Below are 21,323 nucleotides of genomic sequence, written 5' to 3' on the forward strand. Positions count from 1 at the left end.
TAATTCTGTTTGTACATGATTAGAGTCACATTCAGATATGTATTCCTGGCTTACAGTACATTACAATGTGGATGCCTTGGCTCCAAAGGAGATGAGAAGATGCAACTAAAGTTATTAGACCCACTTCCCAAGGCTAGCAAGAGCTTCTAAGGTGGGGAGGAGATGAGTAGATCCAAAATCAAGGAACTGGGGATCTTTGAATATGATTTGAAATCCAGTCCCAGAGAAGATTAGGTTGGTGACCACGTGTGGAATGTTCCACATCCTCTTGACTCACCATTAGTGCTGTAAAGGCACCTTTTCAACAAAGCAAACTTAAGATTCCTTTAGCAGTCATGGAAACTTAACTGGACCAGATTAAACCATAAGATGAGTCAATTATACTGATGCCATTACATTATAATATAATAATATATATTATAATATATACTCTATTATAATACTTAAGCAGCTAATTCACCCTCCTAGGAACACCCATTTTATGTTCCATCCCCACCACCCAGCACAGCCCACATTCTTACCCCTTTTCATTGAAAGAGGATGAGTTTTGTGGGTCAGGCTTGAAATGCCTAAAACTTTAACAGTCCACCTGATGATAGCCTATCCAATTTACTGTGGACAAATTTATCTACTGTACATTAACCCATTACTCTTTCTATAAATGCTGCTGGCCCTGCTGAGTCTTTTCAGCATTTTCAGTTTTCATGACAAAAACAGGGATGTTTGCTACTGAAAAGATTCCACACTAGATCTGTCATCATGACCTCACATGCTCGAACAGCACCAGTTCCTCCAAGCTACAGTAACGACGCCATCTGGCGTCTTTGTGGAAGCAGTGGGAAATATCCTAAGTGAAGGATTCAGCCTTCAGTAAACATTTTTTCAGATTCTATATTTTTTTCTTTTGCTTCTGTCTTTTCATGCACTTGAATGAGTCCCAATAGTTTGCAATGAATGACAATATCTGTCAGATTCATTATGTATATGCCAAATAAACTTTATGGAACATTGGTTCTATAAGCAAGACATGGTCACCATGAAGACATTCTTAGCATACAAAAATGTTTAAAATTGATTTACCCATTCCCAATAAAAGCAAGGTATCAAATTTTTGACTGGATTTATGAGCCATAAAATTTGAGGATTTATTCACATATTATATTCTGCTGCACATTTTTGAATATATGCCACAGCACATGAACAAATATGACTGCCAATGCACCAGTCAGGGTGATGTCCACAGTGCTTGTAATAAATTAAATGCTAAGTTGTGATACAGGCTCCTTCATGCAAATTTTCCTTTGAGTGCTTTAGTTTTATGATTCTTAATGACACAGGACTGACTTAAAGAGCCATTTGGGGTGAGCACTCGATCTGGAGGTCAATATTATCCAATCGCATTCTATTCTTTTTGGATTGTTTAATAAAAATCCTTGGCTGTCAGACTCTGGCCGAGTTCTAGTCTGGACTACTTTTAAGCATCAAATAAAATAATGATTCACATCCACATGGGGACAGATTGTGCATGTGGCACCTATCACTCCTTCCATCTTTCCACATCATGTGTGTATCAAGAGCATGCTAAGAAATTACTTCATGGCTCAGATCACAGGGTTATTTGATTCCAGAAGATTTTCATTAGCTTTTTTTTCTCGCTTTAACTTTAGAAACTGTCACAACCTTGAGTACCATCCTCTGACGTTAACTTGATGCAGTGATTTATTTGTGTCTGCTGGTTTTCTGGCTCATTGACATTCATTTTGCTGAACTGCTGTCATTCATTTGGAACTGCGTTCATTTAATTGTATTATTAATTAGTGTTGTATATTCATTATAAATTATATTCTCGTTGCAATGAAATATATAACTGTAAAGCAGTGTGTTGGTAACAGAAAATCTCAGGTTAACAAATCTCTTTACCGAAAGTCAGAAAATATATAGTCATACTTAGTATTTGAATGTTGGAAGTCATCTAGCTATCTTTAAGGATTAAAAATTAAAGACTAGTTTTTTGGTGGTGAGGTCCAGGCCCAGAGCGCATTGAAGCTATGGGGTTCGGGTTCTAGAGTGAGGTACAACGTTTTAAATGCCAAATCAGATTGAAAAGGCAGGGTGATTTAAACACCAGGCCAGATAGAAAATGCAGGGTGACGTACCAGAGGCGAGTGTAGGAGGGGTTCAGCTCCCTCTTCCATGACGTTGTCTCGTCTCTGCACTGAACTGAGGCTGTGGCCTGATTTGGCTGCAGTGATGCCGGCACCACGTCTGTAGACCCACTTTCATTCTGCATGCGATTTGCTTATTTTTATTGTTTGCTCGATTTGCTTTTATTTTCTCTTTGCACATTGGGTGTTTGCTGGTCTTTTTATTCAATGGGTTCTTTCAGGTGTTTTTGTTTAGTGTCTGCCTGTAAGGAGATGAATCTCAAGGTTGTATAATGTATACATACTTTGATAATACATGAACTTTGAACTTTTATTGTCACATTACCTTGAAACACACAGAGAAATGCCTTATGTGTGTCAAATCCAATCAGTGAGAATTACACTGGGGACAGCCTAGAGCTGTCTCCATGTTTCTGACTCTAACATAGCATACCCACAATTTACTCACCCTCACCCCACCGCTTTAAAACGTGGGTGGAAACTGAAGTGCTTAGAGGAATCCGCAGGGAAAATGTACAAACTCCTTACAGGCCAAGGTGGGAATCGAATCCCAATTGATCACAGGCCCTATGCTACCATGCCACCCCTTTTCTTACTATCTTGCAAAGCCAAGATGCCCACAGACAGTCTTCCATCCAGGAATTGTGTTTCTGTGTCTTCTGATTTCAACCCCAGTGAGTCACTGAAAGGCATGTTGAATGCCAACAGTCAGTCTTCATCCTTTATTTCTCTCCTCTTGGTGTGATATTAACATATACAACAGCCAGAACATACAAATGCTGGGAAGTACCAGAGTCAAGGATAGCTTCTATTCCACTGTTATAAGATGGCTCCCTCATATCGGAGGTGGAGCAAAGTGATGATGGTGCTAAACAGTGACTCCTTTGCTTAAATCTTCGGAAACAGCTCTATTTCCATCTTTAATATCTTTATTTTTCCCTTTCAGGGTTCTTTTGAAGACCCTGACCTGGAGTTACTCGCTGACCTCGGTTCTTTGCAGGAATGGGACCTGCTCTCAGTGTTTCATAACTGACCGTTGTTCAGCACACCAAGGGCTCGGCCTAAGAGTTTGGCTTGGCTTTGGAGGCCTAGGATCTAGGGGCTCTGGAGATAGGCAGATCGAAGATCAGTGTCACAGCGGGAGACCCTGGTGTCGTCGGAATATCTATGGCTGTGTGCCCAGAGATTCGAGACCTTTGAGCACAGAGCTTTAAAAAAGCAACGTAACAGACTTTTAACATCGTAAACCAGCAAGTTGTTTGTCATGCCTCCCCGTTTGCTGTGAAATGGAGACGCCACTTTCTCCCTTATTAGGGAGAGAGAGAGCCCGTGGTATAGTCAAATACCGGGTGGACAAGTAGTCTTTGGGGTAACTGCAAGTCTGTGTCTTTGCTGTTGCTTGGCTCTTGCTTGAGTGCTCGGTGGTGGGTGCCAAAGCTTTCTTTCTTGCTGGTGGGGGGAGGGGGATTGTTGCTTGCTGCCGCTTACACGCAGAGGGAGGGGAGCTTGGGGGGGGGGACTTTGGGGTTCTAACAGTTAACTGTCATACATTTTTGGGCTATTCCTCTGTGTTTGTGGATGTTTGCGAAGAAAAAGCATTTCAGGATGTATATTGTATACGTTTCTCTGACACTAAATGTACCTTTGAAACCTTTAACATGATAAAATGGACTCGACCTCACAGTCTACTCCATTATGGCTTTGCACCTTATTTACGCAGTTTCGGTGTAGTTCTTGTATTGTTTCATGTAGCACCATGGTCCTGAAAAACGTTGTCTCCTTTTTACTATGTACTGGACCAGCAGTTATGGTCGAAATGACAATAAAAAGCTGGACTTTCTGTGTATCTGCAACACCTTATTTCTGCTTACTTCTGTTATTGGCTTATCTGTTACTGCCTCAACGTGCTGTTGTAATGAATTGATCTGCATGAACGGTATGCAAGACAAGCTTTTCATTGCACCGTGGTACATAGGATAATCATAAATCAATGTAGTAATTTATTACATCCAGACCCAGCTAGAACCCAAGGCCGACTAATCATGTGGTAAAACCTTCTACAAGTGAAAGGTTCTTATAGAATCAAAGGAAATTCACAAAAATGATTCCAGGATTGAAAGGCTCCTCATATGAGGAGCATTGCATGCCTCTCAGTGTGTACTCTCTGGAATTCAGATGAATGAGGGGGTGGTACCTCATTGAAACCTCTTGAATGTTGTAAGGCCTTGGAAGAATGGATATGGAGAGGATGTTTTCAAGTCAAGTCAAGTCACTTTTTATTGTCATTTCGACCATAACTGCTGGTCCAGTACACAGTCAAAATGAGACAACGTTTTTCAGGACCATGGTGCTACATGAAACAATACAAAAAGTACACTGAACTACGTAAAAACAACACAAAAACTACACTAGACTACAGACCTACCCAGGACTGCATAAAGTGCACAAAACAGTGCAGGTGTCACAATGAATAATAAACAAGACAATAGGCACAGTAAGTTGCAGTACGATGGTGTCGGTCCAGACTCTGGGTATTGCTGAACTGCTATCATTCATTTGGAACCGCATTCATTTAATTGTATTATTAAATAGTGTTGTGTATTCATTGTAAATTATATTCTTGTTACAATGAAATATCAAGTCAAGTCACTTTTTATTGTCATTTCGACCATAACTGCTGGTACAATACACAGTAAAAGGAGACAACGTTTTTCAAGACCATGGTGCTACATGAAACAATACAAGAACTACACTGAAACTACGTAAAACAACACAAAAACTACACTAGACTATAGACCTACACAGGACTGCACCAAACAGTGCAGGCAGTATAATAAATAATAGGCAGTACAATAAAGACAATAGGCACAGTAGAGGGCAGTAAGTTGGTGTCAGTCCAGACTCTGGGTATTGAATAGTCTGATGGCTTGGGGGAAGAAACTGTTACATAGTCTGGTTGTGAGACCCCAAATGCTTTGGTGCCTTTTCTCAGACAGCAGGAGGAAGAAGAGTTTGTATGAAGGGTGTGTGGGGTCCTTCATAATGCTGTTTCCTTTGTGGGTGCAGTGTGTAGTGTAAATGTCTGTGATGGCAGGAAGAAAGACCCAGATGATCTTCTCAGCTGACCTCTTTATCTGCTGCAGGGTCTTGCAATCCGAGATGGTGCAATTTCCAAACCAGGCAGAGATGCAACTGCTCAGGATGCTCTCAATACAACCCCTGTAGAATGTGATGAGGATGGGGGGTGGGAGATGGACTTTGCTCAGCCTTCACAGAAAGTAGAGACACTGCTGGGCTTCCTTTGCTATGGAGCTGGTGTTGAGGGACCAGGTGAGATTCTCCGCCAGGTGAACACCAAGAAATTTGGTGCTCTTTACGATCTCTACCAAGGAGCCGTCGATGTTCAGCGGGGAGTGGTCCGTGCCCTCCTGAAGTCAACAACCATCTCTTTTGTTTTGTTCACATTCAGAGACAGGTTCTAAGATGGAGGAGACTAAGACCGGGGATGCAGTCTCTGAATAGAGAGACATCCATTTAGAATGAAGATGAAGAGGAATATTTTTTAACCAGAGAGTGAAGAATCTGGAATTCATTGCCACAGGGAGCTGTGAAGGCTAAGTCACTGGATATATTTAAGGCAGAGGTTAATAAATTCTTATAGTCAGGACATGAAGGGATACAGGGAAAAGACAGGAGATTGGGGCTGAGAAGGAAATGGATCAGCCATGATGAGATGGTGGGGCAGACTCAAAAGGCCAAACAGCCTAATTCTACTCCTATATCTTACAGTCTTATGGGCTTATCACTCTGACAGGGAGTATGGTAGCATACTAATTATGTTATCGAACAGACAATCAATAGCAATAATTCATGGGTCATCAAAACTTAAAATACTAGTGAATTCTTGTTAATAACCTATCTAGCACACCTACCCAGATTGGCCAATATCTAAAGGTCCCTGGGAACTATAGGATTGGATTAAAAAAAACAGGGAAAAAATGCCAGTAACAAAAAATAGTAAAGTACAGCATAGAAACAGGTCCTTTGACCAGTCTAGTCCATGCTGACTCCCATCAACCTGCACTGGGGGCATGACCCTCAAAACCCTACTATCCATATACCTAGCCAAACAACTTTGAAATCTACCCTTTCAGAACCCTCTGAGTGAAGGTGCTTCCCCTCATATTTCCCTTAAACTTTTCACCTTTTGTCCTTAACCGATGGCCTCTAATTGCAGTCCCACCCAGTCTCAGTGGAAGAAGCCTGCATTTACCCTGCCTATACCCCTCATAATTTTGTATACCTCAATCAAATCTTCTCTCAATCTTCTACATGTCAAAGAAAAATATCCTGACCTATTTAATCTTTCCATATAACTCAGGTCCTCTGGACCCAGCAAAAGTTCTTGGTAGTCTTTCAACCATATTTACATCCTTCCAAAACTGCACACAATACTCTAAATTAGGTCACACCAATGTCTTTTACAACTTCAACATAACACCCCATCTCCTGTACTCAGTACTTTTATTTATGAAGGACAATATGCTGAAAGTTTTCTTTACAACCCTATCTGCCTATGATGCCACTTTCAACAAATTATGTTTCAACAAACTTTCAACAAACTATGGACCTGTCCTGATGAAGGGTCTCGGCCCGAAATGTCAACAGTGCTTCTCCCTATGGATGCTGCCTGGCCTGCTGTGTTCCACCAGCATTTTGTGTGTGTTGTTGTTTGAATTTCCAGCATCTGCAGATTTCCTCCTGTTTGACCTGTATTCCCAGATCCCTTTGCTCTACCACGCTTATCTGTGCCCTACTGTTCGCTGTGTAAGGCCTACCCTGGTGGATCCTGCCGATGTGCAACACCTCAAACTTGTCTGTATTAAATTCTATCTGCTATTTTTACCCCTATTTTTCCAGCTGGTCCATATCCAACTGCAAGCTCTGTTAAGCTTCCTTGCTGTCCACTCTACCCTAACCTTGGTGTCATCAGCAAATTTGCTGATGCAGTTAGCCACATTATCACCCAGATCATTGATATAGATGACAAACAACAATAGTCCCAGCACCAGTCCCTACGGCACGCTACTAGTCACAGGCCTCCAGTCAGAGAGGCAACCATCTACTACCACTCTCTGGCTTCTCCCACAAAGCCAAGGTCTAATATAATTTATCATCTCCTCTTGAATGCCAAGTGACTGAGCCATCTTGACTAACCTCCTATGCGGGACCTTGCTAAAGTCCATGTAGACAACATTCACTGCCTTGCCTTCATCATCTTTCCTGATAACCTCCTAGAAAACCTCTAGAAGATGGTTAGACACAACCCACCATGCACAAAATCACCTACTGTAACAACCTTATGTTTCTTGCAACAGTCTGTGATCTCTCTACGAATTAGCTCCTGTAAATCCCTCAGACTGTGTGATGGTCTGTAGTATAGCCCCATTAACGTGGTCATAACTTTCGTATTACTCCCTTCCACCCCTTTTGCCTCACTAGATGAGTTCTCCAGACTATCCTGACCAAGCACTGCCATGATATTTTCCTTGACAAGTAATGCCACCCTCCCTCCTCCATTAATCCCTCCCACTCTGTTGCATTTAAAACAAAGGATCCCTAGAATATTGGGCTGCCAGTCCTACCCCTCCTGCAACCAAAAAACTGACGCCCTCTCTCCTACACCAACTCCTTAGCACATGTTAAACTGTATAATCTTCCTAGTTCCTGCCTTACTAGCACATAGCATGGGTTGCAATCCTGAGATCACAACCCTGGAGGCCCTGCTCTTTAATTTAGCACCTAACACCCTGAAATTTCTATGCATAACCTTGTCACTCATCCTACCAATGTCATTAGTACCTACATGGATCATGACCTCTGGCTGTTCACCCTCCCACTTAAGATTGCTGAGGACTCGATCTGAGATATTCTGGATCCTGGCTCCCGGGGGGTAACATACCATCCGGGAATCCTGTTCTCATCCACAGAGCCTCCTTTCTGTCCCCTTGACTAATGGATCCCCTATCACCATTGCTCGCCTCTTCTCCGCCCTTCCATTCTGAGTACAGAGCCAGACTCAGTACTGGAAACCTGACCAGTGTGACTTTCCTCTGCTAAGTCAACGCCTCCCAACAGTATCCAAAGAGGTATACCTGTCATTGAGGGAGATGGCCACAGGGGTACTCTGAACTGGCTCCTTAACCCCTTTCTCCTTCCTGACTGTCACCCAGTGTCCTGCATCATGGGTGTAACTACCTCCCTATATGTCCTGTCTATCACCCTCCCAGCTTCCTGAATGATCCAGAGTTCATCTAGTTCCAGCTCCAACTCCTTAACTAGATTGTTAGAAGCTGCAGCCAGATTCATTTCTCACAGGTGCAGTTATTAGAGACACTGGAGGTCTCCCTGCCTTCCCACATTCCACAGGAGGAGCATTCCACTACTCTTGCCTAATGAGTTCCATGTTCAAAGTAAATTTATTTTACGTCTAAGTATAAATTAAATATGTCACCATAAACATCCATAAAATTCTTTTTCTTGTGGGGCATACTCAGTAAATCAATGAAAGTCCATACCCCACAGGACAGACAAGCAACCAGTGTGCAAAAGACAACAAACTGTGCAAATATAAAAGAAAAAAAAGAAATAATAATAATAAATACATATTGAGATGAAGACTAAGTCCATAGATTGCGGGAGTAGTTCAGTGATGGGGTAGATAAAGGATTGTTACTTTTCCTTCCCAAGTGCCCAACTCAGTAAACATGGCCGTTGAGTACTTAGCACTGAGAAATCAAGTTGTAAAATTAATTTTTAGAGGTAAAAATGAAATTGAATAGTCATAATAAAAGGATTATTAATACAGAACCACAATCACATTTTTAATAGAATCTAAAAAGAGGAATAGACCAAAAGCAATTCAATGCTTGCTGAGAAACTTAGGCTATGATCATGCCTAAGCCCAATATGTTGTGTGTGTAATTCTGTAAACTGAGACATATACAGGGCCAGATGTGAACAACAACCCTGTCTGGCTGTGGGACACTGTAACTGCAACACATAAAGCAGCTGGGATCCCGGGGTGGAGGTGCTTTAATGCATTTCATGTGGTACGATCCTGCCTGCTTGTTCAGGTGGACACCAAGGAACTCAGATATTTCAAGCTTAGGGCCTTCTCCCATGCCCTCTCCGCCAGTACTAAAACTACGCACTTCACTGCTTCATATGAAATGATTCTGGGGTTGCTATCAAACCCATAGAGTTATAAACCACTACAGAAGAGAAACAGGACCTGCAGCCCATCTAGTCTGTGCCAAACCAATAATCTACCTTGTCCCATCGACCTGCACCCAGACCAAGGCCCTCCATACCCTACCTCCATGTACCTATCCAACCTTCTGCCAAAAGTTGAAATCAAACCCGCATCCACGTCTGCTAACAGCTCGCTCCTCAATCTCTTACTGTCTGAGTGAAGAATTCCCCCTTGTGTCCCCTTAAACTTTTCACTTTTCACTCTTAACCCATAACCTCTAGTTGCAGTCTTATCCAACCCCAGTGGAAAAAGCCTGCATGCATTTACCCTATCTACACCCCCCATAATTTTGTATACCACTGTCAAATTTTTCCTCGTTGTCCTTTGTTCAAGGAAATAAGTCCTAACCTATTCAACCTTTCCCTGTAGCTCAGATCCTGGCAAAATACTTGTAAATGTATACTCACCCCTTCACTACACTGCAAGCATAAAATATATTTTCCTTAATGATTCAGAACTGACTTATAGAACCAGTTACTTGAGCAGTTCAAGTCATTTACACAGCGTTCTTCTCCCACTACTTGACTGAGCTGTTTTCAATGAAATACCTCCCATTACCAATATTATATAACGTAACTTGGCTTTTGATTTCATCCTTCTTTAAAGTTATGAAGAGAAATATTGCCGCTTCTGTGTCCCTGTGCTGGTAGATCAGCAATGCAGTAGAGTTGTGAGTTATTTGGTGCTGCCTGTTGGGTGTGCTGTAACACAACCATAGCTACTTTAGCCAGCAGAACTCGTGTATCTATTAATGAATTATAATCTGCTGAGTAAAATAGAACAAAGAAAGGCCTGGCAATAATTATTTCATTCCCATTTTGTCAGTAATCATCTTATAATATTCACGATCAGCTATGATTTATGAAGGTATCAGGCAGCAAGTTCACAAGGAAGAATTAAATATGTTTTTCATTCTTTACTTGTTTTATTTTTTTTATTGACATACTGTGTGGAAAAGGCCCTTCCGGTCCTTCGAGCCACGCCGCCAAGCAATCCCCTAATCATGGGTCAATTTACAATGACCAATTAACCTATTAGCTGGTGTGTCTTTGGACTGTGGGAGGATGGGAGGGAGAACATACAAACTCCTTACTGGCAGTGGCAAGAATTGAGCCCGTGTCGCCTGTACTGTAAAGTGTTAAGCTAACCACTGTGCTACTGTGCCACCCCAACACAGCTCATACCCAGTATTTCTTAAAGAAAAAGATTAAAGATTAGCCTTACTCATCACATATACATCAAAACATCAAATCACGTAGTAAAGTGCATCTTTTCCATCATGGAAGTACTGGAGGCAGCCCACAAGTGTTGTCATACTTCTGGCACTGACAAAGTACACCCATGACTTACAGTAAGACTAACCCACATGCCTTTGGGATATGGAGGGAAACCAGAGCATGTGGAGGAAACCCATGCGGTCACACGGAGAATGTACAAACTCCTCACAGACAACGGGCAGGAATTGAACCCCGAATACTGTTTCTATCGCTGCACACGTTATGCTATCATGTTGCCCCGGTTGTTGTTTATAACATGGATGAGAAGCATGGAATGGCTGTCTGCAGTAAATTCACTAGGCAACAGTGATTTCAAATTTTATAATTTCTGAAAGGCATCTCTCCAATTATTCTATATTAGCAATAATTTTCTGGCATTACCTAGAATTACACAGAAATTACAACGTGGAAATGGGTCATTCAGCTCAACCTGTCTAAGTCAATATTTGTATTCTGTGGATTTAACAGTACCGAAAAAATACTCAGACCTACATATTCTTAACCTTATCATGTTCTTAAATGTTAGCATGGTCCATACTTTAATCATGATGCACTTTGAAGCTCACGTTCCTGCATATGTATGGAAGCTCATCATGTTCTACATCTCTAATTTATAATCAAAAAGTGTTCATGCCCCCTACTAGAGATGAAAGCAATTTAAATCTTTTACTCAAAGTCAAGCAAATTTATAACAAAAGTACATATCTGCCTTGAGATTCATTTTCTTGCAGGTCCCTACAAAAAACATAAAGAAATGTAATAGAATTGACAAAAAAACTATTCATAAACAAAGGCTGACAAATAACCAAAGTGCATAGGGCAAACGGCAAACAAGAAATAAATTATACTGAGAAAATATATTGTAGAGTACTTGGCAGTGAGCCCGAAGGTTGTAGAATCAGTTCAGAGTTGAGGTGAGTGAAGTTAACCACAGCAGTTCAGGAGCCTGATGGTTGTAGGGTAATAACTGTTCCGGAATCTGCTGCTCTTAGATCTAAGGCTCATGTACCTCCTGCCCGGTGGAAGGGAAAAGAGCACAGCCTAGATGGTGGGGTCCTTTTGATGGCTTGTGCTTTCTTGTGGCAATGCTCCACGTAAATGTGCTCAATGGTGGGGAGGGTTTTGACTGTGAAGTCTTTTCCATTCCTGGGTACTGGTGTTTCTATACCCGGCTGTGATTCAATTCTTCATTTGCACGGAGTGTTTTCCTCACATTATGCGGTCCTGACCAACACCATCTGATCTTCGCCTCTAGCTTCCACATTCTTGAACATCACACCGAACGTAAGCAGTCTAGCAATCTGCCTTTAGCCACCCCTTCATAGTTTTCTTCCACAAAAGGTAGTTAGTGCAGGGACAAGTGGACCGTGACACATTAAAGGTTTTTATTCATCATAAATAAATATGGAGAAAGAGTCAAAAATGAAACTAAATGATATCATTAGAGCAAAAATGATATCATCTATGCTCTAATTAAATGGTGAATAAAATTCAAAAGACCAAATGCCTTCTCTTATTCCTTTGAGGATTCATGACATCAGTAGAGAATGCAAATACTTTCAGAAATGCAGGCCTACTCCACACCCTCTTCCTAATTGTAGGTGTACAATGAGCAAGTGTAGCTAAGCAAAAGCTACGTGCATTGAACAGTGCAACAGTGCACTTCAAATATTGTTCTCAAACATGAACCCAGACAGTGCATTCTCACCTCCGTATATGCTGAGTTCCCCCAGGATTTTTGAGTTGAATTTTGGTTTATTGTCATTTAGAAACCACAACTGCAGTGCAGTTAAAAAATGATTTTGTGTGTGTTACTCTGGATTTCCAACAGCTGCAGAATCTCTTGTGTTTATAGTGTGTTCTCATGTTTGGAATGGCTAGGATGGGAGAGAATGGTACCACTGAGCCTCTCTTGTGGTCTCGCTGGATCCTCATACGCTCAGTGCCTATTTTATTAGGTAGCTTCTAAAGCTAATAAAATGCCCACTGACCACGTTCATGGTCTTCGGCTGTTGTAGCCCATCTAATTCATTGTTCAATGCGTTGTACATTTAGAGATACTCTTCTGCACACCGCTGTTGTAACACAGCGTTGTCTGAGTTACCGTTGCTTTCCTGTCAGCTTGAACCAGTCTGGCCATACTCATCTGACTTCTCTCATTTTTGCCCACAGAACTGCTGCTCGCTGGAAGCTTTTTGGGTTTTTTTTTGCACCATTCTCTGTAAACTCTAGAGACCATCATGCATGAAAATCTCAGGAGATCAGCAGTTTCTGAGATACTCAAACCATCCCGTCTGACACCACCAATCATTCCACAGTCAAAATCACCTAGATCACATTTCTTCCCCATCCTGATGTTTGGTCTAAACAACAGCTGAACCTCTAGACCATGTCTGTATTGTTTCATGCATTGCATGGCTGCCTCATGATTGGCTGATTAGCTATTTGCATAAACAACCACATATACAGGTGTATCCAGTCAAATAGCCTCTGAATGTATATTCATTCAGTGTCTATGAATGAATTTCTATGCTCCGCTGGGACATCGCCTTAATTCTGTGGTACTAGAGCCAGGAGGAAATGATGTATTGGAAAATTGATTGGAGCTCAGATATCTGGATCAGTCTTTAGGAGCCAGTTATAGAATGGGCATCGAAACCAACATTTACGTCACAAGTTTGACAGCAGGGATAGAAAATCAGATATAGATATGAATCTACTTATCATGTCTGTGTAAACTTCTAAAAAAGAAAAGATATTGCTATGCCTTCTTTGTAATGCCACGTACATGCTGATATATCCACTGATACGACTATCTCCACCTCCAATCTCCTAATGGGGACGGGCCATTGGACCTCCGATTTCTTTCTCCAGTAGTCAATAGTCAGCTCTTTGGCTTTGCTTATGTTTTTTTTTGAAAACTGTTTTTTATTGTGTTTTTAAATGATTACAGAGTAAAGTATGGAAAAACAATGTATATAACCCTTCCCCCTCCCCTTAACCCCTCCCCCCTAACTTCCCTATATATAAAAAAAGAGAAAGAAAGAAAGAAAGAAAGAAAGAAAGAAAGAAAGAAAGAAAGAAAGAAAGAAAGAAAGAAAGAAAGAAAGAAAGAAAGAAAGAAAGAAAGAAAGAAAGAAAGAAAGAAAGAAAGAAAGAAAGAAAAAAAAGAAAGGAAGAGTGCCTGGTTGTTGGAAGATCTCCACATGCTCCATGGAGTTCATAATAACTTTAGTATATATATTTATTTCTTTCCCCAAGTAACCAATTGTTTCATTTTCAGAGCACCTATATATTTAGTCCTGTCTTTTGTAAATAAGGGCACCAAATTTTCAGAAATGTTTCATATTTATCTCTTAAATTATAAGTAGTTTTTTCTAATGGAATACTGCCATAAATTTCTTTCTTCCAACAATCTATACTTAAATATGTATCCGATTTCCAAGTAACTGCAATAGCCTTTTTGGCTGCTGCCAATGCAATTTTTATGAATTCTTTCTGATATTTATTTAGTTTGAGTTTCGGTTTTATCCCTTCAATATCACCTAGTAAGAGTAATATTGGATTATGAGGAAGTTGTGTTCCTATAACTTGTTCCAGTAAAAGTCTTAAATTTGTCCAAAAAGGTTGAATTTTAGAACAAAACCATGTAGAATGTAAACAAGTACCAGTTTCTTGGTTACATCGGAAACACTTATCAGATAAATTTGGATTTAATTTATTTATTTTTTGTGGTGTAATATATAATTGATGTAGAAAATTATATTGCACTAATCTTAACCGAACATTTATTGTACTTGTCATACTATCTAGACATAATCTTGACCAATTTGTTTCTTCAATTTTAATATTCAAATCACTTTCCCATTTTTGTCTTGACTTATGGACTCCTTGTTTAATTGGCTTTGCTTATGTTGAGTGAATGTGGTCGCACAGTTCTAACAGATTTTTAATGTCTCTTCTATACGCCAATCCATCACCACCTTTGATTTGGCTAATGACAGTGGTGTTGTCAGCAAACTTAAATATTAAAGTAGAGAAAGCTATAAATTGATGTGCCAAGTATTAGGAAGGATTTTGATAGTGTATAGAATGATACAGACAGACAGACAGACATACTTTATTGATCCTGAGGGAAATTGGGTTTCATCACAGCAGCACCAAGAATGATTTGTCACAAGCAAGTATCTCCTATCCTTTCCTCTCTACCCAGTCTTTCACACTGAACTCTGCAAATTTCACAATGTAGAGAAAGATGAACTGGCAGACTTCAGAATGAGAAGTGCCTACATGTAGCCAATTCACTGCTAAACCTTTCAGTCACACAGAGATAAAAAAAAATCAGATTTGTTGCCTATGTTTTGGAAGTGTTCTGAAGAAATGTTGGTAAGTGGAAACAGTTATTTCTTTACAACAGCTTAAAACAACTATCAACCTCAACCACCAAGCTCTTGAATCAAACAGGATAACTTCACTCAACTTCATTTGCCCCATCATTGAAATGTTCCCACAACCAATGGACACACTTTCAAAGACTCGTCATTTCATATTCTCGATATTTGTTGCTATTTATTTATATTTGTATTTGCAGTTTGTTGTCTTCTGCACTCTGGTTGAACATCCAAGTAGGGTGGTCTTTCATTTCTTCTGTTACAGTTACTATTCTATAGATTTGTTGACTATGTCCACAAGAAAATGAACCTCAGGGTTGTATATATTGAGATATATGTACTTTGATAATAAAATTTACTTCGAACTTTGAAGAATAATTAATTTGGTGTGATTATGACTTACTAAATATCCTTGAAAGATTTTAATGACATCTTTCCTCTAAATTTCTATATTTTTTAATCAAATTTAGGACTGAAATGAGAAGAAATGTCTTCATTCAGCAGCGAATCTTTGTCATTCCCTACCCTGTTGAGTCCCTGTGGACCCTGTTAGTTGTTCACTTCAACCAGAGATTGACAGAAGAAATTAAGGGATAAGCGAAGGAACAGGAAAACAGTGTTGAGGCAAAAACTCAGACGTGATCTTGGTGAATGACAGAGCAGGCTCCAAACACCAAGTGGTCTCCCCTTGCTCCTATTTCACATGCTCTTATGTAAACACATCTCTATAGCTCATAGAGGGCAAATGTTCCATTGGAATGGGCAGAATCATGGCCCTTCAGTCAAACAGCCTTTCTGTCTTTGTAAACCAAAACTTCTACCTTTTCCTAAAGGAATAGACTGCTCAGTGGGGAATCTATGAGGTTAGGATTCCCATCAAATTTCCTCAAGTGGCCATGGTTCATGTTCGAAGCTTGATGAATATTGTCAAAAGCTATTAGAGCAGAGGAGGAAGACAAATCAAATTCTATTTGTTTAGCATTCCAGTGAGATGCCAGACCTTCCCTTCCTAATGCTGGGATGTCAAAGGCAATTATAATGCCCCAATACTCTCTGACGTGAGACAAGTAGCTTTTCATAGACAAAGGCCCGGCTCAACTTTAGTGTTTCCTTGGACCAAAACTAAAATACATAACAAAACATTCAGTATATTACAAATACTTTTGAATGTTTATTTTATTTATCTTTATTTAGAGACAGTGGAATAGACCCTTCTGGCCCTTTGAGCTGCCCCACTGATTCAACCCTAGACTAAACATAGGACAATTTACAATGACCAATTAACCTATTAACCGGGTCTTCTTTGGACTGTGGGAAACAACCAGAATGCCTGGAGGAAACCCCTACATTCCATGGGGGGAATGTACAAACCCCTTACATAGGATGCCGGGATTGAACTCTAAACTCTGATGCCCCAAACTGTTATAGTGTCATATTAACCACTATGCTACCTTGACACCCATGGGAGATGCAAGGAGGCATTGTACAATTGCAAATCTTTCTCTCTTCTCTCCCCCATTCCCCTTTATCTCTTTCTTCTTTCCCCTTTCTGACCCTCTTACCCCTTATCTTCTCCTCACCTATCACCTGCCAGATGGTGTTCCTTCCCCACCCTCTCACCTTCTTATTCTGCCTTCTTCCCCCATCCATTCCAGTCCTAATGAAAGGTCTCAGCCCAAAATGTCACCTGCTTATTCTCTCAATGGATGCTGCCTGATTTGCTGAGTTCCTCTAGCATTTTGCGTATTTCCAGCATCTGAAGAGACTTTTGGTGTTTTATCTTTCTGTCTTCATGCTTTAACTAGCTGAACCAACAGAGCAATTTGATGAGCTGTTTGATGCCTCAAGATTTTGCCCTGATTAATACACGTCATTCCATTCCTCTTTATATGCTGACTTCATTCACAGAAACAAAGTATTTCACTAAATCCATGTCTCATCCGGTAGAGAAGTAGTTAATTCTAATTTTAAACATTTTTTGTTAGTTTACAGCAACTTTCTTTCAAGAGCTAAAAGGACAAGTCAAGGGTGAAAGTTCCATGAGCAATTTGTAAACAATATTTTGCCACACACAGCTTAGATATTTATTCTGACAGAAATGTGCTGCACTGTCTAATTTAACTGTTTTACTGTTGTTCAAAGTGCAAGCTTTAATAAGGCTTTCTTTGCCAAAGCTTAGGTTTTAGCTGAGAAGAAGACTTAACAATATGCCCAAACTGCATTAAGTCAATAAAAGGCTGGACTCGTGGGACCCTTCCTCCACGTTAGCAGCAGGGATGATGGGTTCACATCAGACAGCTTACAGCTGTGTGGAACCATGGTTGACTTTTCTTATAGAGTAAATAACTGGAGTTGTGCAGCTACATTTGACCCAGCAGCCTGAAGGCTAAATGTAGCTTGGAAAATTTAGATGCACATGAAATGGGATTATACATACTGAAAATGTTAAATAAGTGAATATAAAGGGATAAATGAAGGCTGAAAATCCACTAAATCTAGAAAATTAAAATTAAAATATGCTAGTATACATGCTACAATTATCATTACATTATAAAGGCTAAGTGGTGTCATAGATCATAGAACATAGAAGAGTACAGCACAGGAACAGGCCATTCGGCCCACAGAGATGTGCTGAACCAGGTAAAAAGCAAATCAAAACCACCCAACCACAAATCCCTCCTACCCCCATAGTGTCCATATCCCTCCATCTTCCTTACATTTATGTGCCTATCCAAACTTCTCTTAAAAGCCTCTAATGTATTTGCCTCTGCCACCATACCAGGCAGAGTATTCCAGATATCTACCACTTTCTAAGTAAAAAACTTACCCCTCACATCCCCCTTTAGCCTTCCTCCTCTCTTCTTCAATCCATTAGACATTTCAACCCTGGGAAACAGATACCCTCTGTCCGCTCTATTTATGTCTTCCATGGCCTTGTGAACCTCTATCAGATCTCCCCTCAGCCTCTGCCACTCCTGAGAAAACAACCCAAGTTATGACAACAACCACCCACCCAGTGTCAGTGAGACCAAGGAGATGATTATTGAATTCATGAGGTGGAAACTGAAAGTTCAAGTCCATGAGCTAGTCTTCATCGGAGGATCAGAAGTGGAGATGGTTAACAACTTTACATTTCACAGTGTTATTATTTCAAAGGACCTGTCCTAGTACCGGCACATCAGTGCAATTGTGAAGAAAGCACAGAAGCGCCTCTCCTTCCTTCGGCATGGTATCTAAAACTGTGACAAACTTCTGTAGATGTGTGGTGGAGAGTATATTAACTGGCTACATCACACACAGCCTGGTATGAAAAAACCAATACTCTTGAGCAAAGAATCCTACATGGTGTAGCGGATTCAGCCCTGTACATTACAGGTAAAGCCCCCTCCTAACCATTGAGCATATCTACATGAAACACTGTCGTAGGAAAGCAACATCCATCACCCCTGATCCCCACCACCCAGATCATGCTTTCTTCTCGCTGCTGCCATCAAGTAAAAGGTACAAGAGCCTCAGGGCTCTCATAAACCAGGTTCAGGAGCAATTACTACCCCTCAATCATCAGGCTCTTGAATAGAAGGGGATCAATTGTTGAAATGTTCCTATAACCAATCATCTCAGTTTAAGGACTGTTAATCCCTCTGCAACTCGATCCTAGACTTCCTGACTGGGAGCAGCATCTCCAACACAATCACACTGAGCACAGGGGCTCCCAGTGCTACGTGCTCAGCCCACTGCTGTTCACTCTGCTGACCCACGACTGTGCTGCAACACACAGCTCGAACCACATCATCAAGTTTGCTGATGACACGACCGTGGTGGGTCTCATCAGCAAGAACGACGAGTCAGCTTACAGAGAGGAGGTGCAGCGGCTAACGGACTGGTGCAGAGCCAACAACCTGTCTCTGAATGTGAACAAAACAAAATAAATTGTTGTTGACTTCAGGAGGGCACGGAGCAACCACTTTCCGCTGAACAGTGATGGCTTCTCCGTTGAGTTAGTTAAGAGCACCAAATTTCTCAGTATTCACCTGGCAGAGAATCTCACCTAGTCCCTCATCACCAGCTCCATAGCAAAGAAAGCCTAGCAGCGTCTCTACTTTCTGCGAAGGCTGAGGAAAGTCCATCTCCCACCCCCCCCACCATCCTCACCACATTCTACAGAGGATGTATCGAGAGCATCCTGAACAGCTGCATCACTGCCTGGTTCGGGAATTGCACTGTCTCGGATTGCAAGACCCTGCAGCAGATAGTGAGGTCAGCTGAGAAGATCATTGGGGTCTCTCTTGCCGCTATTACAGACATTTACATCACACTCTGCAACCGCAAAGCAAACAGTATTGTGAAGGACCCCACGTACCCCTCACACAAACTCCTCCCTCCTGCCATCTGGCAAAAGGTACCGAAGCATTCCGGCTCTCACGACCAGGCTGTGCAACAGTTTCTTCCCCCAAGCCATCAGACTCCTCAATACTCGAGAATCTAGACTGACATCTGCATCATTTATTATTATATTGTAATTTGTCCTCTACTGTGCCTATTGTCTTGTTTATTAATTATTGTACTGCCCTGCACTGTTTTATGCACTTTATGTAGTCCTGTACAGGTCTGTAGTCTAGTGCAGTTTTTATGTTGTTTTACATAGTCTAGTGTAGCCTTGAGTTGTCTCACATAGTCTAGTGTAGTTTTGTGTTTCATGTAGCACCAGGGTCCTGGAGGAACATTGTTTTGTTTTTACTGTGTACTGTACCAGCATAACATAAGAACATAAGAGATAGGAGCAGGAGTAGGCCAAACGGCCCCTCAAGCCTGCTCCGCCATTCAACAAGATCATGGCTGATCCAATCTTAACTCTAGTTATCACCGAATCCCACAAGGCAACAGTGCCAACCAACAGGGCACCATGCCGCCCATTTTATTTTATTATTCATCCCGCCCAAACCCATGTGATCACCCAGGGAAAAAAAAACGATTTGCCAATTGAGGAGAAAAGATCTGGAAAATTCCTCTCCAACCCATCCAGGCTATCGAAAACTGGCCCAGGAGATCACATGATCTAAACCTAGCCTCATGTCCACTTACCTGCTCGCTCACCGTATCCCCTAATGCCATTTTTATCCAGGAAAATGTCTATCTCCATTTTGAATTTATTGAGTGTAGTAGCTTCCACAGCTCTCTGGGGCAGTAAATTCCACAGCCCCACTACCCTCTGAGTGAAGAAATTTCTCCTCATCTCAGTCCTGGAACGGCATTCCCTTTTTTTAAGATTATGCCCCCTAGTCCTGGTTTCACCCATCATTGGGAACATTCTCCCCGCATCCACCCGATCAAGCCCCTTCACAATCTTATATGTTTCAATAAGATCACCTCTCATTCTTCGGAACTCCAATGAGTAGAGTCCCAATCTACTCAACCTCTCATCATACATCAACCCACCCATCCCCGGATTTAACCTAGTGAACCTTCTCTGCACTGCCTCGAGAGCCAGTATGTCCTTTCTTAAATATGGACACCAGAACTGCACGCAGTACTTCAGGTGTGGTCTCACCAATACCCGGTACAACTGCAGTAAGACCTCCCTGTTCTTATACTCCATCCCCCTAGCAATAAAAGCCAGCATTCCATTGGCCTTCTTGACCACCTGCTGCACTTGCATACTAACTTTTTGTGTTTCCTGCACCAGGACCCCCAGATCCCTTTGCACAGAAGCACTTCCCAGTTTCTCTCCATTTAGATAATAACTTGCTCTATTATTTTTCCTGCCAAAGTGCAAGACCTCACACTTGTCAGTATTATATTTCATCTGCCAAATGTCTGCCCAATCACTCAGCCTATCTATGTCCCTCTGCAGAGTTTCAATGTCCTCCGCACTCATTACACTCCCTCCCATCTTTGTGTCATCAGCAAACTTCGATACGTTGCACTTAGTCCCTTTCTCCAAATCATTAATATAGATTGTAAGGAGTTGGGGTCCCAACACTGACCCCTGCGGAACACCACTAGTCACCAACTGCCAGTCTGAGAATAAACCATTTATCCCAACTCTCTGTTTTCTGTTAGAAAACCAATCCTCCACCCATGCCAGAATATTATCCCCAATCCCATGACTTTTTACTTTAAGTAATAATCTTTGGTGTGGCACCTTGTCAAGTGCCTTTTGGAAGTCCAAATACAC

The 21,323-nt window shown here is 41.3% G+C and overlaps 1 long non-coding RNA gene across 1 annotated transcript in view; it reads right to left on the reverse strand.

Annotated features, from left to right (window-relative positions):
* Window positions 1–2,233: 2,233 nt before the first annotated feature.
* LOC132392398 (uncharacterized) overlaps window positions 2,234–21,323 on the reverse strand; it is a 30,189-nt gene continuing 11,099 nt past the window's right edge. Inside the window, exon 3 of the long non-coding RNA XR_009511519.1 lies at window positions 2,234–2,407. This is a non-coding gene — a long non-coding RNA (uncharacterized LOC132392398). The remainder of the gene's footprint in view (window positions 2,408–21,323) is intronic.

Source organism: Hypanus sabinus, chromosome 4 (assembly GCF_030144855.1).
Source record: "Hypanus sabinus isolate sHypSab1 chromosome 4, sHypSab1.hap1, whole genome shotgun sequence".
Lineage (NCBI taxonomy): Eukaryota > Metazoa > Chordata > Chondrichthyes > Myliobatiformes > Dasyatidae > Hypanus > Hypanus sabinus.